At 30.5% G+C, this 18,704-nt stretch overlaps 1 protein-coding gene and 1 long non-coding RNA gene across 3 annotated transcripts in view; one reads left to right on the top strand and one right to left on the bottom strand.

Annotated features, from left to right (window-relative positions):
- The window catches only part of LOC147815875 (uncharacterized), a 387,319-nt gene that overhangs the window by 101,763 nt on the left and 266,852 nt on the right, over positions 1–18,704 (bottom strand). The window lies entirely within an intron of this gene.
- LOC147815876 (uncharacterized) lies at positions 6,567–8,407 on the top strand. Its single transcript, XR_015431421.1, has 2 exons — positions 6,567–7,857; positions 8,240–8,407. It is a non-coding gene; the product is annotated as an uncharacterized LOC147815876 (long non-coding RNA).

Below are 18,704 nucleotides of genomic sequence, written 5' to 3'. Positions count from 1 at the left end.
AATTGTTCACTGGTGGCCATTCAAGTTAGCAGATATCGTTTTTGAATAGAACTATCAAAGATATAAAATATTGAGGAAGAATAATCGTTTCGCTCTTCTTCGATGAAATATTCCAATCTGATGCAAGGCCCTTTCATCGATAAATCAATACAAGGCAATTCCTGATTCTTGGCATCTAAGCGACTCCAAATCTTTCAGATTCTGGATATCTTTAAAAGAAAACGCGACTCTTTCACTCCTGGTTTGCAGAAATTGGACAATCCATATCCAGAACCCCCTCTTCATCCAGATACATTATTGGATATTGGTCGACGTATCAATTCTCTTTTGGTGACAGTGTTTGGAGACGATAAACCTCTGGATCAGGAAATTTAAGTATCGTCTACTTTAAGAAATGTCTATTATAAATCTCCGAAGTCATTAAAAATAGGTAAATAACGGAGTCATTTTCGTAAACTAATAGTTTTAAACCATAGATAATATCTTCAACGTTATGTCTTGTTGTTAAGTAGTTATTGGTAAATACAGGAAAAAGGTATTTATAAGATTATACTTTTCCTAATATCTTAGATAAGGATATTAAGTTTATTTGTTTGAAATATAAGTTAAGCAAATTTAAATTTTTAAGGCGTCTTACTTAAGCAGTAATAGTTTTTATGAAATATAATTTAAAAAAAATTCAACTTGTCGAAAATAATGAAATTTAAAGCTATTAATATTTAGGAGGTTTTTTTCACCAACTGATAAAATTACAAGATGAGCAATTCATGTAACTGATAATTCATATAAATTATCATTATGATATTACTGTAAGTAATCATATACCGAAGAGCCATTACATTAATGACCACCCTCCATCTATAACAATGGGCTCGCCCAGGTTTACATGGTTTCTCGCCCAGGAACAATGTTTTCATGGGGCACATTAGAACCCATAATCCTCATAGAACAATACCCGACCTCTGTAAGCTATTTGAACATAGTTCACCCATTCATGGCAACAGTTTTTCCTGCGAAGGATGGTGTTTACCAACGGGATAATGCACCATGTCATAAGGGTCGAATCGTCATAGATGGTTCGAGGAACATTCCTGTGACTTTCAAGTCATGTCTTGGCCCCAAATTCACCTGATCTTAATCCACTAGAGCATTTGTGGTCCTACTTGGAAAAAAAAATTCGTGCTGTCACGCTAACCCCTCGCAATGTGAGGGAATTGCAGGACCAGTTGATTAGCGTTTGATACCAGATACCTCAGACTACCTATCAGCCCCTTGTGGAATCAATGCCACGGCGGGTGCTAGCAGTTTTGAGGGCTAAAGGTGGTCCTACATGTTATTAGCAGGGTGGTCATCATAATGTAATGGCTCCTCGGTGTATTTTATAACGTATAATGAATAAAAATTTACTACTAATTCTAAAGAGATGTTGAAAATCAAATTTTTGTACGATAGCCGAATAATCTCTTAGTAAAAAAATAATAATTAGAAAATTTTATATTAACCAGAAATTAAATAAGAATTGAAAGAATCACATTTTGATGGAAAAAGTTGCAATGATCTCTCCAAGAAAAATATTAAGTTTAATATATATACAGCTAATAAAATAAGAATAATAAGTTTCTGGAAGTAGCTATAATAATAACCGCGAAAAGTTTGAAATTGCTATGAAAAACCAAAAAATAAATCAGTAGCACCAAATCTCTGTTAACATTTTGTTGACCGGTGGATTTAAATGTTAGTTTACTCCACAGTTGAGTCTTCCTGACAGCTGACATTCGGTTCTTTCAAAATTTGAACTGATATTGAAGGTTAACTGGTTAAATAAAAGTTAAACTAGATAACTTGTCACCGGTCAATAATGTGTTAATAAAAAAGAAAATGTTTTACTATTTTTAAGTAAATGCGTTTTAATATTGATGTAACATTCGGCTTATCAATAGGAAACAAAATCGATTACGAACCAGATGGGGCTAGGGGTAGTTGAACAAACCCCTAGCCACTTATGCAGCTTTCCCGTATTATACATCCCATGCTCTACATTTAAAAACAAATTGAATAACGTGTTTTTTGAACTTTTGAAACGCTAACGTGAAAGCATAAAATTTTTTAAAAACATTTTTTTATTACTTTTAAAACTTTTGTTAAAAATACCTAACCCATTTTCTCTCCTAAATTAGTGCTGTAAAAAATGGGTACTCCAATTTCGCGAAACTTTCTTCGTTTTTCAATATACAATTTTCTAGCATTTGCTAAGAGCAAAAATTTCCACCGTTGAAACAGTCCTCACTTATTCGAGGAAACGAATTTCGTCAAAATTAAATTAATATTTCGTCATTCTATTTTTTGCAAGAAAAAAAATTGCAGTACCTAATGCATTTAACTTTTCTAATAATCACTTTATCGTGAAATTATGGGTATAAATAATCACTTTAAAGGTGGTAAATTTGATCTAAACAACACATGAAAGACTGAATAGAGAGATAAATTATAACACCCATGCCTGAAGCGTGATTCGAGCCCGAGATCTTCGCGATACGAGGCCAACTCTTAGACCACCTTAAATAGCGGTCGGCCATACCGTCGCTTTATTTTCGATCGTCTTAGTCCTCATTCTAGTTTCACCATTCTAGTTAACAATCTCCCACAATGCGCTGATGAGGTTCCGTAATTAAGGAAACATTTTCCTCGTGTACTTGAGAGTTCGCTTTTCGTTCCAAATCACGTGATATCGTGACGAAATGATTCTCAAAATTAACGAAATGCGGCTCAAGAACAGCTGAATGCTCAAAGTTGGAGGTTTTATTTCGAAAAATAAGGTCAAAAAGAAAATTGATAAAAAAAAGAAGAAAAGCTGCCACTTTTGATTTCGTAGAAACGAGAAGAAAATCAACTAACAAGGGACCAGATGAATTCCTCCGAGGCATCACAAGCCAAAAGACAAAAAACTAAATCGAAACATATCCCTTATCTGGTTCAACCGAGGTGAGAAAGAAGAGTTCCCTCTCATCCAGAGCCAAGGATTGAATGACAAAAAGGCGGGACTTATTCTCAGAAGAAAGGATGAAAACAAACAAATAAAAACCTTCAGCAACTCGGCTTTTAATCTCTGGCAAGACAAGGTTTGTCACCAAGAAAAGCAAATATCTAACAACAGCCAATACCTTTTATTAAACCATGGAGCAAACAAAGAAGGGAGAAAGATCTCCTCTCCTTTATAGAAGTAAAACATAAAAATGCCCAATTAAAGGAGGCTGAGGAAACGGTGCCCATATGTTACCCTTAGTTGTTAGCTGTTTTGTACCTGAAGGACAAGGATGAAAGCGAAAGTGATGAAATTGATAACTTTTGTCACGTTGCTTTTCAGTTTTCTTGAGTTTCTCTAAAAATATATTACGTATTAGTAAACAGTTGCAAATACAGATTAGTAGCAGGAACTAAATTTATTACAGATTAGTCAGTAGGAACCAAGTTTTGCTACAGATTAGAAAGCAGGAACTGAATTTTTCTATAGATTAGTAAGCAAGAACTAAATTTTAATTCTTGCTTTTTCTTAATAATTTTTAGAGATTAATAAACAGAAACTAAAATGTTCTTTAGATTGTACTATCAGTCAAGTCAATATCTTTATTTTAAGTATTTTTAATAAGAAAAGTGTAGATTATCTCTGTAGAAAGGAGCAGGACCCATTCAGAGGTAAAAGAAATAGGCAAAAATAGGCGTGAAATAGGCAATTTTCAATAAAGATCATGGGGTTATAATTGTGTAGGAAAGATGAAACAGAATACACGACTATTACATTCAATCAAATAAAAGAAATTGGTACTAAATAACAAAAATAAATAGATAATAGAATCGTTTAAAAATGTTTTTCTTTAAGGCTTAAATACTAAAATGCAAGCAACAGATATGCAACAATTTAGAAATACTGATTGTAAAAAAAACTACTACTATCCCTCTAAAATTTATATGAATTGTTATTTCTCGAAAACTTTTTAATCTATAAAGCTGTTCAAATTTTAGAGTATACTTACTGCCCAGAAAACTCGCATGATATGGATTCCTGAACTAGCAATGTAGATCTAGATTTCTTTGATTATCATCAGTAAGAAACTAATAAAAGGTTTATCGCCTTTTTTTCAAATTCAACGTATTTTTATTCGTACGTATCTTAACGTACATACGTACAACCCTTCTTAACAAAAACGAAACAAAATTACCTAATTCCAAAAATATTGGACAAGAAATAACATTATAAAGAATTTTTACGTAGTTTAGTTTAATGGTGGCATGTAAAAGTCTTAAACATCAATTTTCAGAACAAAGTTTGTGGATAAAACGTTTTACTTTTTTCGCCCAAAAAATAGTGCACCCGATTCATCAACTTCTATTACTGCGGCAAAGCGACAGAGAATCATAAATTTCGTGACAGTGTGGCATATCTGGATCCCCGATCTTACGCTTGCAGGTATATGGAAAAAGATCTTTTTGTTAGCGTGCTTTTAGTTCGCTTTAACCTCGTCTGTCACAGTTAACGACTTGACTCTCTTTAGTAGCATTTTTTCTCTTTTTTTAAATCACACCGTATGGCAGTAGTTGAGTCTTGGGTGATTACTACAAAATGAACGATCAGCAAACTATTCCATGGGGACATCTTAATTGGTCATATTTCACCAGATTATTGACTCATAGTAAGATTTCACAAGATACACATATAGTTATCCAAGTTATTTAATAATAGTTAAGGTGTAATGCAATGATTACGGACAAGATATTGCTCTGTAAAAAGTTAAGCTGATTATAATTTTTGGGTTATTTTTCCAGATATAGTCGATGCGTTTCGTTTTGGCTGAATAAAAGTGCTTAGCCAATAATTTTTATGCCTTGTTGTTTTAATGTTTAATTTTCAGAACGAATTTAAAACTGCATTGCCAATAGATGTGTATAAAAAACGAGGTTATTCTATCGGTTTATGCTCGCAGATTTTTATTCATTTATTAGTTTATTAGCATTTATTCTATTTACTTATTCTTATATTTTTCTTACAGGAAGTACCTCAAATTTTATCTTGAAAAAATAATAATTATTTGCTGAAATCATACATATGAAACTACCTCTTATTACTGTAACTGGATGTATAATGATTTTTTTTATATAGAATTAGTTGAAAATAGTTATAATTCTAAGAAAATTTGCTTTAAATTCCAAGTTTATATGTAATGAGAGATTTCCAATTTGTTGTTTGTGTTTTAATTTAAAAAAATATTATAAAAAAATTTCCAAGCAGGTATAATAAATAGCATTAAAAATGTGTAGTATTTTGTGTACATATTTGTTTCAAGAATTTTCAGAAAAATAGACAAATATTTGAAAATATGTACCCTAAACTATTTCAAGATACTAACTTAAATGTAAGATTTAAGTAAGTCTAACAAAACAAATTTAAAACAAATTAACAAATTTTTTGATAAATACAAAATTAGGTTTAAAAAAACAACTATATATATATATATATATATATATATATATATATATATATATATATATATATATATATATATATATATATATATATATATATATATAAGCCAAAGAGGAAGTTCAAAAAGTGCTTAATACGAAATTCAAGCTCAAGTTTGGCAATTTTCAAGGAAGGGCTTGGTCAGAAGCCATCTCATCTCTATTAACCTATGATACACCAAAATTACATGCAAAGAAGAAATAAAACAAAATCAAAACGCAATAGGAAGTGATTACATATTTTATCAAATTTTTGAAAAGATACTTCAATAATTCTTCTGGCCTCAAATAACACTTAATATCATAATATCTATATCTAATCCCGAACAATTATGATAATGCAGGAGGCAACCTCACATAACGTATCGCTAGTCACATATCTGTAATTACAAAATCCCAACAAAGTAACAAATCCCAAAATTAATAATCTTAAAAAGTTTTACTCCGAAAACCTCATTAATTCCACGCTATACAAAACTGTTTGTAAGAAATTTTTATACATTTATTTAACTCACGTAGTTCTTCACTTTTCAAAGGTTCCGGTCCCAGGGGATATTGTTGGCATTGCCGCTCCACTCATTAATAAGATTTGTATACGCCCTAACTAAGCATGCATTGTTACAGCTGTAAATCACCCTACACGCTTTTTTGAATAATTCCATAACCCGCTAAAATCCTTCTAAAAGACGTCTTTTACCATCATTATTCCTTTAATTATCCTTCCCACTTCGCACGGACTCATCAATTGTCTGTAAAAGACAGCATAGTTGCTGCAACCTTGCACCAGCAACGTTGTAGTATCATTAACATGCATACATTGCTCTCGCGTTGTTCTAAGGTTTTTAAACTGTTGTTAAGACATAGTACGAAGGAAGTAATTAGTTTTATCTTGCTCTTTCTGATGATGTCGTTATTTGATGACCATAATTTGTATATCCTGAAAATGATGGTTGAGATAAACATTTATTCCAACAAATTACTTAAAAACAGTTAAACGATTAGTTGTTTTACATACTTAACATGTGTAGTGAAAAATAATTTATTTGAAACATATGTATTCGCATTAAAATGTGCTTAAATGCGTGTTTTAATTTTACTAAAGACGTGAATTTTTTTTAAATCAAAAAATAAGTTTTTTCATTAAATAAATAATCCTAACAAAATGAAACTTTATGATAATGCTTGATTAAAAAACGTCCTTCGCTAAGAAAAATATATAAATGAGAAATAACAGTTGATACGTTTCAAGCTCTCAAAAGCATACGCCCTTTTTCAAGACTTGCAAAACGTGAATGAGAAAAACCGAAGGGGAGTTGAAACGTGAAATGTAAAGTTGCTAGCAAAAATGTAAAAATGAATATGAGTAACAAACCTAGAAAAACCACAGTAGCCGAGAGAGAGGAAAAATATAATAAACAGAACAAGAATCAGCTCATCTTGATGCCTTGTAATCTAGTTATATATCTATGAATGATGATTTCCCTGTTAATGATATTAATTCACTCACCATGTCAACACAGGGCATGGAATTTTTACCCTGACTTGCCTTCTTGTCGAATGTGATTTTTCTTGTTTTGTTTTTCACTTTTTTTCTTTCTCGGCTACTGTGGCTTTTCTAGTTTTGTTCATCCCTTTTATTTTTCCATTTTTCGTTGGTAACTTTACGTTTTACGTTTCAAATCTCGTTTCCTTCTTGTCATTCATATCTGGGCAAGTCTTTAAAATGGGCGCCTGTTTTTGAGCACTTGGAATATGTCGACAATTATTTCCTATGTATATATATTTTTTTTCAATGCCCACCTGTGTTAACATCCGTCAATTCAGGCATTAACAGGGCAATTTTGCTGACCTCTCATTCAGGGGCACCATATTAGGTGGGCCAACCAATACCTCCTAGAAAGGAATCAAGCCTCACGACGGGTTACTATAGGCGATGATGACGTAGTAGAGTTAGGCCCAGAGGGAAACCAGTCAGGGTAGCTATTTTTACGAAAAACTCCGAATCTGATCAAACGAGCCATTGGCGATATTCTCAAGTATTATAACCTGTGTCGGCATTCAGCCAATTGGCGAATATTTTTGATTTGAATTTGTAAACAACCGTGTGTGTTCTGGTGTCAACGTTCTTAGTAAAATTTAAATTTATTCAACAAATGTTGTAAATGTCAGCATTAATTTAATTCTTAGTGTTATGGATAATTGCCAATGAGTGCTGTGTACCAAACTGCAGAGGATTTTACAAAGTTGATGGTACAAAAGTATTAAATTTTGGATTTCCCAATACGTAAGAAATGGCTTGCCGCCATGCCAAGAGATTTTGAAGTTGCAAAGAATTCTAAAGTGAGTAATATTTGTTCTTATTTTTAAAAATTTAATTATGCTTCTTTATTATATTTTTACTAAGAGTAAATTATTTTAAATTGTGGATAAATTATTTATAATAATTAAGTTGTTCTTATCAATCATATCGCAAACTATTGTAATATATAGTTATTTTTATAGAGTTTTATTTTATAAAAATATTAATAATTTTAGTATTTTATTAAATTTTTGCTCAAACTTTAAACATTTTTGTTTGACCATAATATATTGTAATTTATTTGATTATGAAATTTAAATCTATTAATTTTTCTACAAAAATCTATTAATTTTTCATACATGAATATAGTATGTACTATTTATTTTAAATGCACATTTAAATATTGTATTCATTTTGTTATAGGTATGTGAGATGCATTTCAAGGAAAATGACATTAGAAAAGAGATATTAAATGACATTAGAATTATTTTTAAATGCTACTGAAAGTTAAACATATATCAGTAAAATTTATGTTTACATTTTATTTATCATTTTTTGAATTTGCTATTTAATAAAATATTTATTATCTAAGGTTGCTTACTTTATTTTAGTTTATCAGTGTGACGGGTAAAAATTATACTTTTTTAAATGTTACTGAAAGTTTAACATATTTCAGTAAAATTTGTGTTTACATTTTATTTATCGTTTTTTGAATTTGCTATTTAATAAAATATTTGTTATCTAAGGTTGCTTACTTTATTTTAGTTTATCAGTGTGATGGTAAAAATTATACTTCTTTAAATGTTACTGAAAGTTTTAACATATTTCAGTAAAATTTGTGTTTACATTTTATTTATCGTTTTTTGAATTTGCTATTTAATAAAATATTTGTTATCTAAGGTTGCTTACTTTAATTTTAGTTTATCACTTCTAACAATCACACTTCCACAGGAAAAAAATACAAATTATAATCATGCTTTTGATATGTTTTTTTTTACTATCTAAACCTTGTTTGAAGACTGCATTTGATTTTCTAAATTTTTTTAAGCTCATTTTATGTCATTGTTTATAAACAATTTCTATTTTATTTCGTATGCTCTAGTTCTAATAACATGCAAAACATAATCATTAAAATCCAAAATAATCATCTACTAAAAATGTAAGTATCATATTATAAAAATTAGACCCCTTTCTTAGTTTTATGTCAAAACTATAATAATAATAAATGTGTAAAATCCCTTTAAAAATATATTTCTTTGTTTTTAATCCATACATTTTATAACAAAAAGTTAGATAAAATTTTCCAATTTATAAAATAAAACTGATATTTAATGCTTAAAAATATATTTTTTTTCATTCACACAACAGTTATTTTTGTTAGAATTGATTTATTGTTAATCATTTCTGAAAACAAATAAATATATTAAGCATTTTTACACAATTTAAGAACATTTAATCTAGACAAAAAAAAAAAATAATAATAATTTGTAGAAAGTAAAAAATTAGTAGAAGAGTAACGAAAAAGTGTCGAGAAACAGAAGGGAAAAAGAGAAGCTTCGTCAGAAGTGATCAGCAAATCTGGGCCTAACTGTATGAGTCATCGTTTTCCGTCCTTCGGATTTCTTCAATCTAGGAGGTATTGGGCCAACTCGCTCCCACAGTGAGGACAGTTAGTACAGAGAAGGAAAGAACATCCATCCCTTACCCGGGATTCGAACCCAGAACCTTTTTGATGCAAGGACAGTTCCCTGCCCCCTACACAGGCCGGTCGGCTCTCTCTCTCTCTCTGTATATATATATATATATATATATATATATATATATATATATATATATATATATATATATATATATATATATATATATATATATATATATATATATATATATATATATATATATATATATATATATATATAGCTAAATGCATGCAGTAGATTCCTTCCACCTGATTGGGTGAACTAAAATATTAAAATGTCTAGGCTACTTTCGAATTTTTCAACTAATTTTTTCTTCTCAAGCTTCATAATTAGCTTAAATGAAATAGCTTGGAAGATTAATTTTGATTAAAATTATATTTTCTTAATATGTTTATAGCTGGGAAAGTGATAGTCTTCCTATACTCCTTAAATGCTAAACTAATTCTTTTAAAAATACTGCAACCCATACAAGTGCTTCTTATTCATTCTTGTTCTATTTTTTTCTTAAACGTTATTTTTTTTTACTTGAAAACACAAATTTTTTTTTATCAAAATACAACTAGAGTAGCTTTATGTAAAAACATTTTATAAATATGTTAATCGTAAGAAAATAGATGATTAACATGATTTGAAAAATTATCATCTGTACTTGAAAAAAATAAACCTAAGGCATACATATTGTGGGAATCAATAAGAAATAATAAATGAGAAGTAATTTTACTCGTTGACTAGATAAATAAAAATTGCAATAGGGAACGGTTTTCATCATTCTTCATTTTTTTTATTTTTTAAACTTTTCCCATAAATGTTAAGATTTATATCTGTCAGTATATAATTTCTCTCTCCCTCTTGTTATTTCTGATTAACAACTACTCAAGTGGGAAATTTTAAAATAAAGAAATAAAAAAGTCTCGAGGGGAAAAAAAATTTCTTTAACAAGAGACAAACAGTCAATATCAAACAGTCAACGGTCAAAGCAAAAAAGCATCGACAATAACTTTCTAAAAAATTAAAATCATGAAACGAATTTTACATTGGAGATGACAAATACAAATGACTATTTCAGCATGTCAAGATTTAATCCCGTAGTTGCATTTCAGCGGGCTACAGATTGACCAAACATGATATTTTTTCTAAGAAGTTGAATAACTCTCGAATAACTCTATAATTAATAACTCTCAAACTAATGATCGAATGTTATTAACTGGAATAAAATAATGTTATTATTTTATTCCATTGAAGTCCCAGCATATTTTTGTACACATCACCTAATTTTAAGTTTAGATGTCTTATAGTTTTTGTGTGACAAAGCAAAACGTAACTTATGATAAAGACACTAAACATCGGCGGCTCTTACGAGTTTTTAATATAGAGATATTAAATGCTACGAAGTCAGCTAGGAAATAATTTTATGCTAAAAATAATATTTCTGTGAACAATTTTAGAAAGCAATTTTAGAAATGGAAATTCGTAAAAAGAATGCAAGACTTTAATAAATTAAGAAACTATAACTAAAAAAATTAATAAACGCTCGCATGTTTCTTCAACTGGTATGCACTCAGCTTGTGCAAGTTAGAAAAAAAAGAAGTTAATATTTTTACATTAAAAAGAGTAACTAAGGCGTTTCTTCGAATAAATAAATTATATTTTTCGTAATACCTGACATAAAAATTTACGAATTTGTAATATGCTTTAAAAATTATATTAAATCTCTTGAAAAAAAGAATAAATGTTTTTTGCTTATTCAGATATCAGGCAACGTTTTTTAACCTGATAAACAATATTTATTAAATTTTCCTAAAAAATTTCCGCTTTAGTGTTTAGCTAGTTTAAAAGTTTTAATGTTCAAGAAACTTTGCGCAGAAATGTTTAAAAATTTAAATTGTGTTTTCGTGGAATATTAAGGTTAAAAAGTTAAAAATGTTAATCAATCGTGTTAAGAAAGAATTAAGCTTCAAGGGGTTATCAATGAGAAATTGAATATTCGAAAATAGCTGTAGTAATTACTTTTGACAATTTATAAGGATGTATCTAATGAATTTCCGATTTAGTAATATTCTAAGTTCGTCTATTAGTATGTGTGAAACTGGAAATGTGCTAATGACTAAGCCAGAGTTATAAAATATTCTGAATTATTATTAAAAAAATGGTCAAAGAATTAATTAACCAAAAAAAAAATCGTTAATTTATTCATTTGATTTCAGAATATTTTCACGTAATCTTATTAATATGAAAGAATAGAATAGTTAACCAAAACCAGCGAAGTAAAAAGTAGTTAACTAAACTCGTGATCAATAAAATCATAGTCTGTGAAATATACTTTCATCAACCTGAAAAAATAAAACGTTTATTACTTAAGGGAGGAAAAGGTACTAAAAAAACTACAAAAGACACAAAAACTTCCACAATGCATTTCCTTACAATTATATTCTTATTTTGAATTAAATTCATTTATATATATTTTCTGACATATAAAACATTTAATTTTATATTCAATTAACAAATGATATTGTTTTGGCACAGGAGTAATAGAGGACAACCAAGAATTTTAAGCATTTACTTAAAGAAAATTAATAAAACGATTTATTCATATTCCGTACTAATATGTTTTAGAAATAGATATCCATCTACTGAGCAACTTTTAAAAAATATAATTTAATTCTATACAGTATGTTCAGAAAAACTCCTCTCACTTTATACGCGAAATTTAAAAAAGAAAATTTTACGTTTCAGATTTTAGGGGAGTTCTTGACCTTTGAGCTCTGTTTCTAACATGTTTTTGAATTAAAAATAGAACTCAATTGAATTTGAATTGAATGTAATTGAATTAAAAAGAGGACTTTAAAATTGCTTAAATGTTGCACGTTTTAAGGCTTCATATATCCTGAGTGAATAAACTGGTGTCTGCTGTTTTTGTTGATGTTTTGCTTTGATTGATGTTTTTCTTTTATTGATAAGAATACTTCTACAATTATAGTTTACCAAGACACAATGGAGTTCCATTAAGTTCCACGATCTACTGAAAGACATGTTTTTATACCCGTGTCTGATAATTCATCAAATTAAAAAATGCTGAGGGGACGATGGGTTGAATATATGGTACACTTGGTACACATTGAAACTTATTGCATATTTGTTTGTATTTAATTGGCAATTATGTTATTAGACAGTACTCATTGAGAGAGACAATACTGCCATAAGTCACCCTTTTTTTAAACGGGGATATTTTACATTAAACTGTTACACAGGCCGGGATAGCCTGGTTGGGGCATTGGGCCAATGTCCAAGAGGTCGTGGGTTCGATCCCTGCCGGCCGAAGACACCCCGTGTAGTAAATGGTGACTGATGCACGTTATATCTATCGAATCACAAAGTCCTCCATGTTCCCATAACAAATCATACCTCTGGTGGTACTGATCAGGGAGTTTCCTTTCTTCTGGATTGGTTCAAAATTGCAAGGCTACTGAGTAGAACATTAGTCGTAAACCCAAAAATTGGGTCGGCTGTTCAACGGTGGCATTAATTAGACTGTTACACAGTTTTATTTCCAAATTAATAATTTAAAGCTTCTGGAATTTTTATTAGATGGCAGAAGTATACACAGAAAAAAAGGTGTTTTCAACCAAGATGTTCTCTCTGGGTAACTTGATTATTTCGCTTACATTATTCTGCTACAAGGAATTTCAAGTAATATCATTTCAAAAGTTTTTTTAATCGTTTCAATCGCTATCGAAAATATTAAACAGTAAGAATACTTAACCAGTACATTGTAATTGCGAAAAGAATGTAAGTGTTACAATAAATAGAATTAAGCAAATATTATCCCAGTTTGTAGTAGTGGAATAAATTTTTCACATTTCATAAAAGATGAAATTTTGAAGCCATAACTTTAAAAATAAAGAAAAACGGAATAAATTATTTTTATTAAAGTTCATTGCAAATATAGGATCTATTTCGAAGTTAAGTTAGAAATAATTCAATTCCAAACTTCAACGTATAAAACTATTTAACGAAGACAAAACAATGTGATAAACAAGAAAATTTCTAAAACTTGCCTCTAGCATTCTATGAAGATTAGAAAACTCGGTTCAACCTTGTAATATAATTTCTAAAAAACAAGCAATAACCTGCCAACATCTAACTAATGCTAATAGAGAAAACTTAATAAATGTTTTTTCTCCTTAAGTTTAACAAAATTCTAGCTACAGTCAAGAAAAGTATAATATATGTGCTCAAAAATGAAAATCACATTACTGGAAGGAGCCAAGAGAAAATTTAATTAGGATAAAAAAAACGCTCTTTTACAAAATTGGAATTTGAGCAAAAATCCCCAGCTTTAGAAAGTGTTGCGTCTCAAAGTTTATTCAATATAGTGATTTCGTAGTACCAGCTTTATTTTTCACGCAACCCATTGCTTTGTAACACGTTTTAAGAAAAAGGTGAAACATATTGCTATAACTCTGAAACGAAAACGTATAACCAAATAAAATAAAAATGTGCAAACTTGATTCTTTTACTACAGTTGACTTCGATTTCTTAACAAATACTTTCTTTGATGCTCAAACGCAGCATTTTCTGATAAAATATTTCTTTTTTATAGTATTCTCCAATAGCGAAGAGATATGTAAAATAGAGTCATTATACTTTAAAATAAATCTGTATCATAGTTCTCATTTTAAGTTATAGATACTAAGGATTTACGTATCACTCTGTCAGATTTAAGATGTTAAGAAGCGTTTTTGAATCGTCAAGAGATAGCCATTCAGTTTATCTTTGAAAATCAATATTAATAAAGATAATGTTGACACATTATTTTTACTCACTCTAACTACAGTGCTGACATAAATAAAGGAATGAGTGCATATCACGGGTTCGAGTCTCACTTATGTCGGGCTAACGCCAGAAGTTTCTGTTTTCAGTATGAGCAAAAAAATGGCAGTTTAGTTTGATTAAAAAATTTACTGTTACACAATCTGCTCTCTATCTTTATTAATCATATCTTAAAATGCATAATTGGGTTATATATTTTCATAAGTATATATATATTTTTAAGTTATTTATATTTATTCAGTTAAACAATTAAGATGCGTTTTCCTATTCAATTAAATTTCTATTTATGAAATACCTCTTTACTGAGAACTGTTAAGGAAAAAGCAAACATCTTTTTAGTTATTAATTTGGTAGAAGATGTGTCAATCCGAATTATTGCATACTTGAAAAATTTCTGGAAAGTACAATATATATAACTCTGTGTTCCAAAAAATATATTATTTTATTAAAAGAGAAATTTGTATGACATTCGTACTAAAGTGTAGTAGTCTTATAATAAAAGATAAATTAGTTACGTAATATTTACAAATTTATTAATCCTGTTTTAACTAGAATTTATTTTATTAATTAAACTGCTGTTTGTAGAAAATGCAACACCATGAAAGAATCATCAGAATCAAATGAAATTTAATGCAGAAACGACTTGTACTGATACAAATAAATGATGAAATTTTCAAAACAAAAGAAACAAATTAAGCGTCCGAAATCAGTATTTGGTGCAGCCACCACGCGCTGCAATAAGTGCTGCTATACGACGTGGCATGGAGTCAAACAGATGTTGAATATCTGCTTGAGGAAGAGAATTCCATATCGCTTGTATGCGCAACCAAAGTTCGTCTTTGGAAACTGCAGGACGCGGATCACGAGTGAGACGCCGACCAACCATATCCCACACGTGCTCAATAGGCGACATATCCGGCGAATAAGCAGGCCAAGGAAGAAGTTGCATGCGTTGTGCTGAACAGAAATCTCTAACAGTCCGCGCAACATGTGGGCGTGCATTATCCTGCTGAAAGATAGCTCCAGGGATGCCTTGAAGGAAAGGAACGACTTCGGGCTGTAGCACTTCACGGACGTATCTGTTGCTATTGAGATTACCCTCAATTCGTATCAAATTGGATCGTCCATGATACGAAATCGCACCCCAGACCATAACTCCGGGTGTTCGACCACTATGTCGTTCAATAATACACTCAGGAAGGCAGCGTTGACCGGCATAACGTCTAACACGAACACGGCCATCATGGGTCCACAAATTGAAGCGTGATTCATCTGAAAAGACAACTTGGTGCCAATCAGCTCGCCAGTCTCTGTGCTCAAGAGCCCACTGCCGACGCAGCCGTCGATGATCCGCCGTGAGGGGAATCCTGTATAATGGCACCCTTGCACGCAATCCACGGCGCAGCAGACGACGACGAATTGACGAAGCCGACAATTGTACACCTGTAGCAGTAGACCAATGTGCTGCCAGCTGCCTGGAGGAAGCTGTGCGATCATTCACCGCCATGCGGAGCAGGTGTCGATCATCGCGCTCTGACGTCACCTTCTGTCGTCCAGTGCCTGTTTTTCGAGTTGTTCGGTGCTCGTCGGTCCACTGCTTCCAAACTCGCATCACTGTGGAACTGTTCCGCTGCATACGAGCTGCTATTGCGCGATAGGAAAATCCTCCTTCTCGAAGGCCGATTATCCTCCCTCGTTCAAACTCCGTAAGTTGCTTGAATTTCTTATTCTTCCGTCGTGGAGGCATACTCAGGTCTCACTAAACGTTTGCCACTAACAAATAATCATAGACTATTTTCAACGTCCCGCTACAGCACTTTATTTATACGCTTTCAGCATCAATTCAGAGGGCGCTGCGCGCGCCACGCACGCGCGATGGCTCTGAAACTTTATTAATTTGCATAATATCCTATAATTGACATTTGCTGCGATTTTCATTTGATTCTGATGATTCCTTCATGGTGTTGCATTTTCTACAAACAGCAGTTTATTTTATTTTATTTTATTGACTTTTTTATTTTAAAATTAAAGCCAAAAGCAAGTCAACTTAGTTTTTAGGTCATTCATAAAAAATTTATTTATGTTGTATACCGTATTAATGAAGTTATTTTAAAAAAAAATATGTCTTTTATGCAAGAAAGCAATCAACTGACAAAAATCGCATTTTAGGAAACTCAACAATACACTGGTTAAAGAACTTTGGTAAACCTAAAACTTAAATAACTATTATTGAATATTTATTAAATTTTATGTTTTAAAAACCATTTAAAATTATAGAACATTAATTTGCGTATCAATTACATCAAGTTACATTAATATATTGCGTTAGTACTATATTTAATGTTTACTTAAAACAAAAGGTAAAACAGTTTAAAGCTATATTTCAAACAAGCCTCAAAAAATAAAGAAATAGTGGTAAAATATACAAAGCTTTAAATTTGTAAATGACTTATCACCAGAATAAATTTAAGTCAATTTATAAGAATATTCTCAAAAAACACATTTTATTAACGTATTGACAACAACATGAAATTAGAGAGCAATAATTTTATCAACTTACGTTAATATATTTCGTTAATACTATATTCAGCTTTAACTGAATACAAAAGGCAAAAAAGTAAAAACATATAATTCAAACAGGAGTGAAAAAATAAAGAAATAAAGGATAAATACACTATGTTTTAAATTTGAAAATGACTTATCACTAGAATAAATTTAAGTCAATTTATAAGAATATCCACACAAAAACCAATTTTATCAACATAATGACAGCAACATGAAATTAGAGAGCAATAATCTGTATATCAACTTACGTTAATATATTGCATTACTACTATATTCAGCGTTAACTGAATACAAGAGGTAAAAAAGTCAAAAAATGTAATTTAAACAGGAGTGAAGAAATAAAGGACAAATACACTATGTTTTAAAATTGAAAATGACTTATCATCAGAATAAATTTAAGTCGATTTATAAGAATATCCACACAAAAACCAATTTTATCAACATAATGACAGCAACATGAAATTAGAGAGCAATAATCTGTATATCAACTTACGTTAATACATTGCATTATTACTATATTCAGCGTTAACTGAATACAAGAGGTAAAAAAATCCAAAAAATATAATTTAAACAGTAGTAAAAAAATAAAGAAATAAAGGATAAATACACTATGTTTTAAATTTGAAAATGACTTATCACCAGAATAAATTTAAGTCGATTTATATGAACGCAAAAAATCGCATCTCATCAACATATTCCTTCCATTTGGACCGATCATTATTTCTCTTCCAATTTTTGGCAACATTTGGCTCGCAGCGAAGGACTGAAAAATATAAGAAATTTTCAGGAAGAAGTTCCATCGCACTGGGAGATCCAAGAGGGTTTTTTCTTTTCTATTTTTGTTGTTTAAGTTATTCTAAAATGCGAGAATAAATCACTGCCAAAGAGACTGGGAGATTAGGGCAAAACTGCAGCGATGGCAGTTTCGCAAAATTACCTCCCTCGGAAAATCAGGGCTATAATGTTGCTGAGAAAAGCGAGTTTATAGCGTGCGATTACACCTCTAAAATTAAGGTTATCGCTTGCAAAGGGCATGTTTGCACGACTTTACGGACGCCAAGAAATTTATTTTTTGTTGTTGCATAGAGAGAGAAAATAACTTTTCGCATAGTTATGACAGACGACAGGCTTATGGTAAGATGTTTTTTTATTTTTAAAAACTTATCTCTTATTTAAAATAACGAGCTTAGTAAATATAGATATTTGTTTGATGTATAATTAATTTAATACCTTTATTTAATGTATTTTAACAATACTGAAATTAACGTAAAACATTTAAAATTTTTATTTAGCTGTTTCATGCTTTATTTCATTAGTAGGTACTATATTAATGTAGCACTAGAGCTGCACGACGGGATAATGGCGACTGTCTAAGAAACATCCATGAGGAGGATCCGAAGACATATTATCACAATTTTGATTCTCTGCAAAGAGGATCTCATTAGTGAGACCGATTCCTCTGTTTAGACATTAATCTGAAGGGGAAGGAAATTTTTTCTAGTTATCTGTACTTATGGTAGTGCTCAGCATACGAGCACCATGAATTTTAAATTCCACAGATTTTACAAGCGCGAATATTGTCGGTGAATCTTAGTGGAGTCGAGGATAGAACCTTCTGGGATTGTTTAATTACTGGGCTACCACTTCCCTGTATTTCATTAAAATAAATCTTAATAGTTTAAATCTTAATAATTCTCATCATTTTAACGGGTCAAAATAGAGTGCCCAATTTATGAAGCAGAAAAATTCAATGAAACGGTATAAGAGTTAAATTTTTATACCTTTTTATTTTC

This window comes from Parasteatoda tepidariorum, chromosome 2, assembly GCF_982258835.1.
Source record: "Parasteatoda tepidariorum strain Cologne lab strain chromosome 2, Ptep-v5.0, whole genome shotgun sequence".
Taxonomy (NCBI): Eukaryota; Metazoa; Arthropoda; class Arachnida; order Araneae; family Theridiidae; genus Parasteatoda; species Parasteatoda tepidariorum.
Note: the sequence above shows the minus strand (reverse complement) of the source record. Positions and strands in the feature narration are given on the sequence as shown.